Source organism: Theropithecus gelada, chromosome 19, assembly GCF_003255815.1.
Source record: "Theropithecus gelada isolate Dixy chromosome 19, Tgel_1.0, whole genome shotgun sequence".
Classification (NCBI taxonomy): domain Eukaryota; kingdom Metazoa; phylum Chordata; class Mammalia; order Primates; family Cercopithecidae; genus Theropithecus; species Theropithecus gelada.
This window is the reverse complement of record NC_037687.1, coordinates 27,215,161-27,227,149: the sequence shown is the minus strand read 5'-3', so window position 1 is coordinate 27,227,149 and position 11,989 is coordinate 27,215,161.

Here is an 11,989-nt window from a genome sequence, read left to right as displayed (position 1 = left end):
AAAAAAAAAAAAAAAAAAAAAAAAAAAGAAAATGAAAGGAAGTATGACATTTTGTCACCCAGTGAACTCCTACTCATACTTCAAAACCCAACTAAACGTTCCCCCTTTGAGAAAATGTCTGTGACTCCTTATGCTTGGCCAAATAATAATAGCTAATACTTTGATGATGCTTGAGCTTACTTATACATACATATTGAATCATTTAACCTCCTGAGTATCTGGGACCACAGGCATGTGCTACCATGCCCAGCTAATTTTTTTGTAGAGATGGGGATCTCCCTATGTTGCTCAGGCTAGTCTTGAACTCCTGAGCTCCAGTGATCTTGAGCCTTGGCCAACCAAAGTGCTGATTATAGGTGTGAGCCACCATACCTGGCCCACTACAGCTATTTTTAAAACATTATTTTATTTTTGAATTAAAACAATTCTAATTAATTACACAAGATGGAAAAAATCAAGTGATAGAGAAATGTTTCCCTTGACCAATATCCTCTATTTCACTTAACCAACAAAATGTACCTCTGACACCTGATAATGTTTTGGTGTGGATTTTATTATGAAGAATTCATCATCTTTTAGCCGGGCATGGTGGCAGGCTTCTGCAATCCCAGCTACTTGAGAGGCTGAGGCAGGAGAATTGCTTGAACCCGGGAGGCGGAGGTTACAGTGAGCCGAGATTGCGTCACTGCACTCCAGCCTGGGCAACAGAACAAGACTCTGTCCCCCAACCACCCCCCCCCAAAAAAAAAAAAAGAATTCATTATCATTGGAACTGGATGCTAATTCTAGCTGCCCTTATTGGGAAGTTGTATGTGGTGGCACCATTTTATATATTTTATACACATGAACTCATTCAGACCTTACGTCAGCCCTGTGAGGCAGGTACCATCGATAGTCTTGTTAGAGATGAAGAAACTGTGGCTGGGAGAATTTCAGGTGTCATTCCAGCTCACATAGGTGGAATGGCAGGGCTGGGATTTGAACCTAGGGAGTCTAGCAACCACTCTAATGTTCTACCCTGAGAAAGTGCCTCCCCACCCCTGAGAGGATCATGGTTACCTCTGGGTCCCCAGTCTTTTCCTGGGCAGCTCACTCAGAAGGCAGTTTCCTGGCTTGCACCCAGGGGTGCCAGCTGCATAGATCCGGGGGCAGGGGGCAGGGACCTGCATTTTTACAAGTCCCCAGGTGATCTGTGGCAGATGGCTGTTGATTGTACTTGAGCCAAAACACTTAGCACCATCCTTGATTCCTCTTTCCTTCTTACCTCTACTTCCAGTTTATCAGCAAAAGTAGTCAACTTGACCTTCAAAATACATTCAGAATCTGATTGGGTGCGGTGGCTCACGCCATGTAATCCCGGCACTTTGGGAGGCCGAGGCAGGCGGATCACTTGAACCCAGGAGTTCAAGACCAGCCTGGCCAACTTGGTGAAACCCCATCTCTGCTAAGAATACAAAAATCAGCTGGACATGGTGGCACACACCTGTAATCCCAGCTACTCAGAGGCTGAGGCAGGAGAATCGCTTGAACCCAGGAGGTGGAAGTTGCAGTGAGCTGAGATCGTGCCATTGCACTCCAGCCTGGGCGACAAGAGCGAAACTCCATCTCAAAAAAAAAAAAAAAGTCGGGCCCAGTGACTCACACCTGTAATCCCAGCACTTTGGGAGGCTGAGGTGGGCGGATCACAAGGTCAGGAGATTGAGACCATCCCATCCTGGCCAACATGGTGAAACCCTGTCTCCATTAAAAACACAAAAATTAGTTGGGTGTGGTAGTGGATGCCTGTAATCCCAGCTACTTGGGAGGCTGAGGCAGGAGAATTGCTTGAACCTGGGAGGCAGAGGTTGCAGTGAGCTGAGATTGTGCCACTGCATTCCAGCCTGGGCAACAGGAGCAAAACTCTATCACAAAAAAAAAAAAAAAAAAAAAAGCGAACTGGGTGTGGTAGCACACACCTGTAGTCTCAGCTACTTAGGAGGCTCAGGTGAGGCTGAGGCAAGAGGATCGCTTGAATCCAGGAGGCAGAGATTGCATTGAGCTGAGATCGCACCACTGCACTCTAGCCTGGGTGACAGAGTGAGACCTTATCTCAAAAAAAAAAAATTCTATATCTATATAATCTCTAGCTCTAGCTCTAGCTCCAGAATCTGACCCCTTCTTGCCACCCCCACTGCCTCACTCTGGTCAAATCCACCATCATCTCCTGCCTAGACCACCGCCACCACCTCCTCTCTGGTCTCCCCACTTTCCACTGCGTCTGCTCCCACAGGGCAGTCAGAGGGACCCTCTTAGACCTCAAGTCAGCTCCTGTCCCTCCTCTGCTCAGACACCGCCCCCACCTCAACATGGCCCCGAGTAAAACAAAAGTCCTCACCAGTGACCCGCTTTGCCCCTTATTTCTCTTCACCTCTCCCCCTCTCCCCCTGGCTCCTGCCACTACAGCCACGCTTTCTCCCTTGCTGTTCCTCAAATGCAACGACACGTTCCCACCTCAGGGCCTTTGCACGGCTGCTCCTTCTGCCTGGAATGCTCTTCCTCCCAGACGTCCTCCTAGCTCTCATCTCATTCATTCAGGCCGCTGCTTAAATGTCACGTTCGCATTGAAGCCTTCTCTGGTCATTTGTTTAATACCTCACCTGGCGCCCAGGCACCGCCCCCCCCTTTTACTTGCCGCTTGTTTCTGTCTTTCCATAGCAACCTTTGACCTTCTCACCTGTGACACCATTTATTTATTTGTTGTGTTTGTTATTTATTGTCTGTCTCTCTTTGACTGCAGAATATCCACCCTATAGAGGGGAGGGACTCGGTTTCATTTACTGTTCTGTCCCTAGCACCTAGGACAGTTCCTTGTACATGGTAAGTGCTGGATAAGTGAATAAAACCTTTTATTTTTTTCTCACTCACCTGTTAAGTGAATAAAAGAAACTCTCTGGGCCGGGCGCGGTGGCTCAAGCCTGTAATCCCAGCACTTTGGGAGGCCGAGACGGGCGGATCACGAGGTCAGGAGATCGAGACCATCCTGGCGAACACCGTGAAACCCCATCTCTACTAAAAAATACAAAAAACTAGCCGGGCGAGGTGGCGGGTGCCTGTAGTCCCAGCTACTCGGGAGGCTGAGGCAGGAGAATGGCGTAAACCCGGGAGGCGGAGCTTGCAGTGAGCTGAGATCCGGCCACTGCACTCCAGCCCGGGCTACAGAGCGAGACTCCGTCTCAAAAAAAAAAAAAAAAAAAAAAAAGAAACTCTCTGAGAAATTCTGCTCTAGCTGGTAGGGTGCTGGAGAACTTTGCTTCCTCATTGCTTTCACATGCTGCCGGCATTTTCTTTCTTTTTTTTTTTAAATAGAGAGGGGCCCAGGTGCTGTGGCTCATGCCTGTAATCCCAGCACTTTGGGAGGCCAAGGTGGGCTGATCACCTGAGGTCAGGAGTTCAAGACCAGCCTGGCCAACATGGTGAAACCCCCATCTCCAATAAAAATACGAAAGTTAGCTGGGCGTGGTGGCAGGCACCTGTAATCGCAACTATTTGGGAGGCTGAGGCAGGAGAATCGCTTGCACCTGGGAGGTGGAGGTTGCAATGAATCAAGATCGTGCCACTGCACTCCAGCCTGGGTGACAGAGCAAGACTCTGTCTCAAAAAGTAAAAAATAGTAATAGTAAAATAAATAGAGACAGGGTCTCATTACGTTGCCCAGGCTGGTCTCAAACTCCTGGCCTCTACTGATCCTCCCTTCTTGGCCTCCCAAAGTGCTGAGACAAAAGGTGTAAGCCACTAGGCCCCGCTGCTGCTGGCATTTCTAAGACACTGATCAGAAAGGAGAAGAAGGTCACCAAAGCTATTCTTTTTAATGTAAAGCAATTTTAATTACACAAAATAGAAAAAATGTAAACACGAGGGTAATATTTCCCTTGACCAGGCCCTTCCTTTTCACTCTGCCTTCCAGATGTACCCCTGATAATATTTTGGTGTAATTTCTTTGAAAAATATATATATTTTTTCAGACAGGGTTTCACTCTGTCACTCAGCCTGGAGTGCAGTGGCTCAATCACAGCTCACTGCAGCCTAAACTTACCACCCCAGGCTTAAGCTGTCTGCCCACCTCAGCCTCTAGAGCAGCTGAGACCACAGGCACTCACCACCATGGCTGGCTAATTTTTTTATTGTTTTGTAAAGATGAGGTGTCACTATGTTGCCCAGGCTGGTCTCGAACTCCTGGGTTCAAGTGATCCTCCTGCCTTGGCTCCCCAAAGTGCTGGGATTACAGGCATGAGCCACTGAGCCGGATCTAACATTTACCATTTATTTACATTGGGGTCAGCAAATGACAGCCCACAGGCCACACTGGCCCACTGCCTGGGTTTATAAACTTTTATTGGAACACAGCCATGCTTGTTGGTTTAGTATTGTCTGCGGCTGTGGCTGCTTTCATGCTATAAGGGGACAGTTAAGCAGTTGTGACAGAGACCATATGTTCAAAGCTGAAAATATTTACCATCTGAGCCTTGACAGAAAAAGTTTGCCAACTCCTGTTTTACATATATAGATGCAGAACTGAGAAATATTATCATTTCTTGAGTTTAGGGATATAGGATGATACTCAATATAGGGACATTTGACTTGCCCTTTTTTTTTTTTTTTTCCTTTTTGAGACGAAGTCTCACTCTGTCGCCCGGGCTGGAGTGCAGTGGCGCAATTTCAGCTTACTGCAACCTCTACCTCCTGGGTTCATGCGATTCTCATGCCTCAGCCTCCCCCGTAGGTAGGATTATAGGCGCCCACTACCACACCTGGCTAATTTTTGTATTTTTAGTAGAGACAGGGTTTCACCATGTTGGCCAGGATGGTCTTGATCTCCTGACCTCATGATCCGCCTGCCTCAGCCTCCCAGAGTGCTGAGATTACAGACGTGAGCCACCGCGCCCAGCCCGTGCTCCTATGTTTTAATTCACCTTTATCTTGTCTACACCGCGCCGTATTCAATAGCCGCAGCCTAGCTGTGGTTCCTTTGACTCCTCACCCATTGGTAGGGCTGTTGGTGGTTTTCCACGTTCCACCTTTACAAGCCACAACACACTGAGCCTCCTTCTTCCCACTTCCTCATGCACGAGCAGTGATATTGCTGGGTCAAAGAGTATGTGCAGTTAAGACTTTCATAGATGTTGCCAAGCTGCCGCCCACAAGACTATTTTCCTTTTTAGGAAAAAAAAAAACGAAAAAGAAACCAGTTCAGTCGAGTATTTATTGCATGGCTGTTCCCTGAAAGGTTCCATCCCTCGGGTGGGTCACCTATAATTCGCTGAACCCTGGACATGCTGTGGACTCTCAGTCCTTTGAACTGGCTGGTCCCTTCTCCACCCTTCTCTGCCTGGTGACATGCTGCTAGAGCTTTAAGACCCACCTTAGATAATGGGGTAGAATTTTGTGACATTCACTGTGCATTTCTCCCGGGATCCAGCAATCCCACTTCCAAGTAGGTACCATAGAGAAGCATACACAGGTAACACACAAGGACATATCCCAGGATGCCCAGGGCAGCATTATGGGTGGGAATGGGGAGGTGGAGGCCACCATGGGGTCTGTTTCGTGGGGAGCTGGTAAGCAAAAGGGAGTGGATTCCTCCATGGTGTCCTAGAAGCTATAAATCAGTTTCACTTGGTAACATGGAGAGATCATAAAAACATAATACTGGGCCGGGCCGGTGGCTCAGGCCTTTAATCCCAGTACTTTGGGAAGCCGAGGTGGGCAGATCGCTTGAAGCCAGGAGTTTGAGACCACCCTGGGCAACATGGCAAAATCCCATCTCCACTAAAAAATATAAGAAATAGCTGGGCTTGATGGTGTGTATCTGTGATCCCAGCTGCTTGGGAGGCTAAGGCACCAGCTCTGTTTTAAAAAACAAAAACAATGAAACAAAAAAATTAATGTTGAATTGAAAAAGTAAGAAACAAAACAGTCTATAGCACAATTTAAAAGATAGCATTTATCCTTTGTGTCAATTTAGAAGATATAATTACACAAAGCAATGCCGTCTGGTCTGTAAGCATTTCTACCTACCCAAGATTGCGTGAATGTTAGAGGTGTTAGGGTTTGTTTATGGGTCACCAGAGGAGGAAACAGGAGTGAGTCTGGAGTATTAAAGGGAAAAATAAGAAAGAAAGCAAAATCGGGATATGGACAAATGATAGAGAAACAGGAACAGAAAATATGACGGAATTCTATGCACCAAAGTCCACACCCTATAAAAGGATCTGTCCTGGAGGGCAATCGCTTCTCAGAAGCCTTCTACAAATGGCGTCCCCAACCCTCAATTCCTTCCCCAGCTAGAATCAGTCCCTCTCTCCTCTCGCTTCCTTTCAACGTCTTCTGCTGCTACCATCAATGCACAGCTTCACCAGACTGACACTGTGTCCATGACCATCTCCCCAGCCACAGCAGGAACATTTTGAGGGAAGGAAACAAGTGTGTGCCTCAATGTTCCTGATCTGTAAGAAGGGGGATGGTGATCAAAGTATCTGCTGGCCGGGTGCAGTGGCTCACGCCTGTAACCCCAGCACTTTGGGAGGTTGAGGTGGGCAGATCGCTTGAGCCCAGGAGGTTGAGGCTGCAGTGAGCTGTGATTGCACCACTGAACACTCCAGCCTGGGCAACGGAGCAAGATGCCGTCTCGAAGGAGGGAAGGAGGGAAGGAGGGAAGGAAGGAAGGAAGGAAGGGAGGGAGGGAGAGAGGGAGGGAGGGAGGGAGAGAGGGAGGAGAAGGCAGTAAGGCAGGACAGGAAAAGTATCTACCATTTACAGCTGTTGAAGGGTTAAATTAATTAGTTCACGTCCTGTGCTTAGTGTAGTGATTTTGGCCCATTGCAAGCCCTCAATAAATGTTGGTGGCTGCTATTATTATTACTATTATTATTATTTTTGAGACAGAGCCTTGCTCTGTCGACCAAGCTGGAGTGCAGTGGTGTGCTCTCTCCTCACTGCAACCTCTGCCTCCCTGGTTCAAGTGATTCTCCTGTCTCAGCCTCCCGAGTAGCTGCGACTACAGGCATGCGCCACCATGCCCAGCTAATTTTTGTATTTGTTGGTAGAGATGAGGTTCCACCATGTTAGCCACTCTGGTCTTGAACTCCCCACCTCAGGCGATCCTCCCGCCTCAGCCTCCCAAAGAGCTGGCGGGTGCCTGTAATCCCAGCTACTCGGGAGGCTGAGGCAGGAGAATCACATGAACCTGAGGTTGCCACTGCCCTCCAGCCTGGCCGATAGAGCAAGACTCAGTCTCAGAACAAACAAACAACAAAACCAAAGAGCTGGGATTACAGGCGTGAGCCGCTGCACCCGGCCGGTGGCCATTACTGTTAGTATCATTATTATTATTGGGCTTGGCCTCATGACATGGGGAGAGGCCTCACCCCAATGCCCCCTTCTTCAGGAAGTCTTCCCTGATTGTTCCGTAGGGAGCCCTGCCAGTGCCTGCGGCATCTCCCTTACAGCCTCTTCCCCAGGCGTGGACACTGCCTGCTTACCTGTCGGTCTCCCTTACTGGGCTGGGGAGTCCTCAAAGACCGGGACCAGCGTTGGTTTCCCTCAGGTTCCTTGGAGACTGGCATAGCGGCTGGTGTCCCTCGGGCCTTCAGGGACATCTGTCTGCCTGAATGGAATGCAGGCTGGGAGGGCAGATAAAGCAGGTGTATGATTAACGAATATATGGAGGGGTGTAGATGATGATCGCTCGGTGACAAAGGTAGAAACCGAGTCCTCATCTGGTTTCAACCCACCCCCTTCCTCCTCCCTACCACTCCTCTGCAAGCTCCCTGCACTCCGGGCTCCTGGCCCAGGAGCCACCCCTGTCCTGAACCTGAGCCCCGGAAGGGTCCTTTCCTTGCAATGTCCTTCCTCCCCTTCCTTCATCCCCAACGTGGCAGGTGACAAGGTGTGCACAGTCAACACCCTCAGGAATCTTAGTCTTTGCGCACGTGCCGTGGGTCCCTTGGCATCTGATAAAACTTACAGACCCTTCCCCCGGAATTATCTTTTTAAATCAGGCTTATTAAATACATGTACAAATTTATACTTTTTGAGTATATTTTCACAATGGTTTTTTTTTTTTTTTTTTTTTTTTTTTTTGAGACGGAGTCTCACTCTGTCACCTAGGCTGGAGTACAGTGGTTCAATCACAGTTCACTGCAGCCTCAATCTCCTGGGCTCAAAGAATCCTTCTGCCTCAGACTCCCGAGTAACTACGACCACAGCCTTGCACCACCACATCCAGATAAATTTTTTTAAATTTGTATAGAGATGGGGGAGGTGTCTCACTATATTGCCCAGGCTGGTCTCGAACTCCTGGACTCAAGAGATCCTCCCACCTTGGTCCCCCAAAGTGGTGGGATTACAGGCTTGAGTCACTGTGCCCAGCCTCAGTTCTATGCTTTTTGACAAATGCTTACACCCGTGTAACCACCACCAAAATTAAGACACAGAACAGATCTGTCACCCTTGAAAATTCCCTTGTGCCTCTTTGTAGTCAGCTCCTCTCTTGCTCCTGACAATCACTGCTCTGTTTTCAGCCCCTGTGGTTTGCCTTTTGCAGGACGTTATATAAATAGAATCACAGAGTGTATAGCCTCTGAGTCCGGCATCTTCCATTTAGCATGATGCATGTGAGATTCACCCATGTTGTGGCACGTGTCAGGAGTGTATGCTTTTTCATTGTTGAGTAGTATTCCATTGTACAAATATATCACAGTTTGTCTATACATTCCCTAGTCAAAGGATATTTAGCCTGTATAATTCTTTGGTGTGGCAATAATGAATATAGAATAATGTTTTTATTTTATTGTTGTTATTTAAATATAGAGATGGTGTCTTGCTATGTTGCCCAGGCTGGTCTAAAACTCCTGGGCTCAAGTGATCCTCCCACCTTGGCCTCCCAAAGTGCTGGGATTACAGGCGTGAGCCACTGCACCCAGCCCAGTGTTTTTAAATGTGTAAAATTAATGTATATTATTTATCATAATGAAATGTACCAGCATGACTAAAATAAACAAGATTGACAACAACAACTGTTGATGAGGATGTGGAGCAACTGGAATTCTTTTATACTGATAGTGGGAATGTAAAATGGTACAATCACTGTCGTAGGATGAATAGTGGCCCCCCAAAGATGTCTGCATCCTAATCCTTGAAGCCTGTGAATATGCTACTTTACATGGCAAAAGGAACTTGGCAGTACTGTAATTAAGGATCTTTTTTTTTCTTTTCTTTCTTTCTTTTGTGTGTGTGTGTGTATTTGTGTGTGACAGAATCTCACTCTGTCACTCAAGCTGGAGGGCAATTGTGCCAACAGAGCTCACTGCAACCTTGAACTTCTGGACTCAAGCCTTCCTCCTGCCTCAGCCTCCTGAGTAGGTGGGACTACAGGCCTGCACCACCACGCCCAGCTAATTTTTAAAAAATTTTTCGAAGAGATGGGGTCTCTCTGTTTGCCCAGGCTGGTCTCAAACTCCTGGCCTCAAGCAAACCTCTTGCCTCCACCTCCCAAACTGCTGGGATTATAGGCATCAGCCACCATGCCCAGCCCATAGTTCATTTTAAACATTCCACAATTGGGCTGGGTGCAGTGGCTCATGCCTGTAATCCCAGCACTTTGGGAGGCTGAGGTGGGCAGATCACGAGGTCAGGAGATCAAGACCATCCTGACTAACACGGTGAAACCCCGTCTCCACTAAAAATATAAAAAATTAGCCAGGTGTGGTGGCGGGCGCTTGTAGTCCCAGCTACTCGGGAGGCTGAGGCAGGAGAATGGAGTGAATCCAGGAGGCGGAGCTTGTAGTGAGCTGAGATTGTACCACTGCACTCCAGCCTGGGCGTCAGAGCAAGACTCCGTCTCAAAAGAAAAAAAAAAACATTCCACAGTTGATGGGTTGCTGCGCATTTACATTGTTTCAGTGTTTTGCTATTGTAGATAAGGGAATTTTTTTTTAAAGCATCCTTTTATACATACCTCTTTGTGAACGCAGGCCAATTATTTTTCCCTAGGGTGGTCACTAGTAAGTGGTACTGCTGGATCTTAGGGTATATGCATTTTTCCCCTAATACTTACGGAACATTTCAAGGATACAGAAAATTTGGGAGGAAAAAGTGTACAATGAACCTCCAAGTAGTCACTGGCTAGATTCTACAGCTCTTAATATTCCGCTGTATTAGGCTGGGTACAATGGCTCATGCCTGTAATCCCAGCACTTCGGGAGGCCGAGGAGGGAGAATCACTTGAGGCCAGGAGTTCAAGACCAGCCTGGCAACATAGTGAGATCTCCTGTCTATAAAAAATCAAAAAATGAGGCAGGAGGATCGCTTGAGTCCAGTAGGTCAAGGTCAAGGATGCAATGAGCTGTGATCGTGCCAATGCACTCCTGCCTGGGTAACAGAGTGAGACTCTGTCTCAAAAAAATAATAATTATATATATATATATACACACACACACGTATGTGTGTATATATATGTGTGTGTGTGTATATATGTGTGTATATATATGCTGTATTAGCTGCATTGGATAAAATATGTATCCATTCATCCTTCTCTCTATTTCAGCAATTCTAAACCAAGGACAAATTTGTCCCCCCAGGGACATTGGCAATGTCTGAAAACATTTATTATTGTCAACCTGTGTGTGTGGGAGTGCTGTTGGCATTTAGTGGGTAGAGGCCAGGACGTCAACCACATCCTACAATGCACAGGACAGCCTCCCACAACAAATAATTCTCTGGCCCCAAATGTCAATAGTACTGGAGTTGAGAAACTGCAGTTTATCTATTCATGAGAATAATCTACAGACGTCAGTAGACTTCAGCCATAAACACTTCATTGTACACATCATTAACTCAACTTTAATATTTGTTTAGGGTTCCTTTTTTTAAGGTAAAATTTACAGACAGTTAAATGTACAATTCCTAAGCATACCGTTCATTGAGTTTTGACAAATGTATACACCCAACTAGAAAAAGATAGAACATTTCCATATCCTAGAAAGTTACCTGACATTCTCCCCAGCCAACTCGCACCTCCACCCACCCCCAGGCAACTAATGTTCTGATTTTTATCACCATAGATTAGTTTTGTCTGTTCTAGAGCTTTTTATAAATAGAATCCTGTAGTAGATTATCTTTTCTGTTTCTTTCACTCCACATAAAGCTTTTGATATTCATCCATGTTGTTATATGAATCACTCATTTGTCTCTTTATTTTTATTTATTTATTTATTTATTTATTTATTTATTTATTTTGGGACGACATTTCGCTCTTGTTGCCCAGGCTGGAGTACAATGGCACAGTCTCGGCTCACTGCAACCTCCACCTCCTGGGTTCAAGCGATTCTCCTGCCTCAGCCTCCCAAGTAGCTGGGATTACAGGCGCCTGCCACCACGCCTGGCTAATTTTTGTATTTTTGAGACGGAGTCTTCTTCTGTCTCCCAGGCTGGAGTGCAGTGGCACGATCTTGGCTCACTGCAACCTCCGCTTCCCAGGTTCAAGCGATTCTCCTGCCTCAGCCTCCAGAGCAGCTGGGATTACAGGCACGTGCCACCATGCGTAGCTAATTTTTGTATTTTTAGTAGAGACAGGGTTTTGCCATGTTGGCCAGGCTGGTCTTGAACTCCTGAGCTCAGGTAATCCGCCCGCCTCAGCCTCCCCAAGTGCTGGGATTACAAAGCATGAGCCACCGTGCCCGGCAAGTCATTTGTCTGTTTTAATTGCTGTCTAGTATTCCATCATATGGATGTGCCAGCTTGCTCATCCATTCTCAGGTTGATGGATAGCTGAGATATTTTCAGTTTGGGGTTATCATGAATAAAGCTAGGTGAGTATCTTGCATGAGTCTTTTTGTGGATATATGTTTTCATTTCTCTTGGGGTAAATACCTAAGACTGGAATTTCTTGGTCGTAGAGGAGGTACAGGATTAAGGTAGGAGGAAGACAGGACTCGACTCTGGACCAGATTGA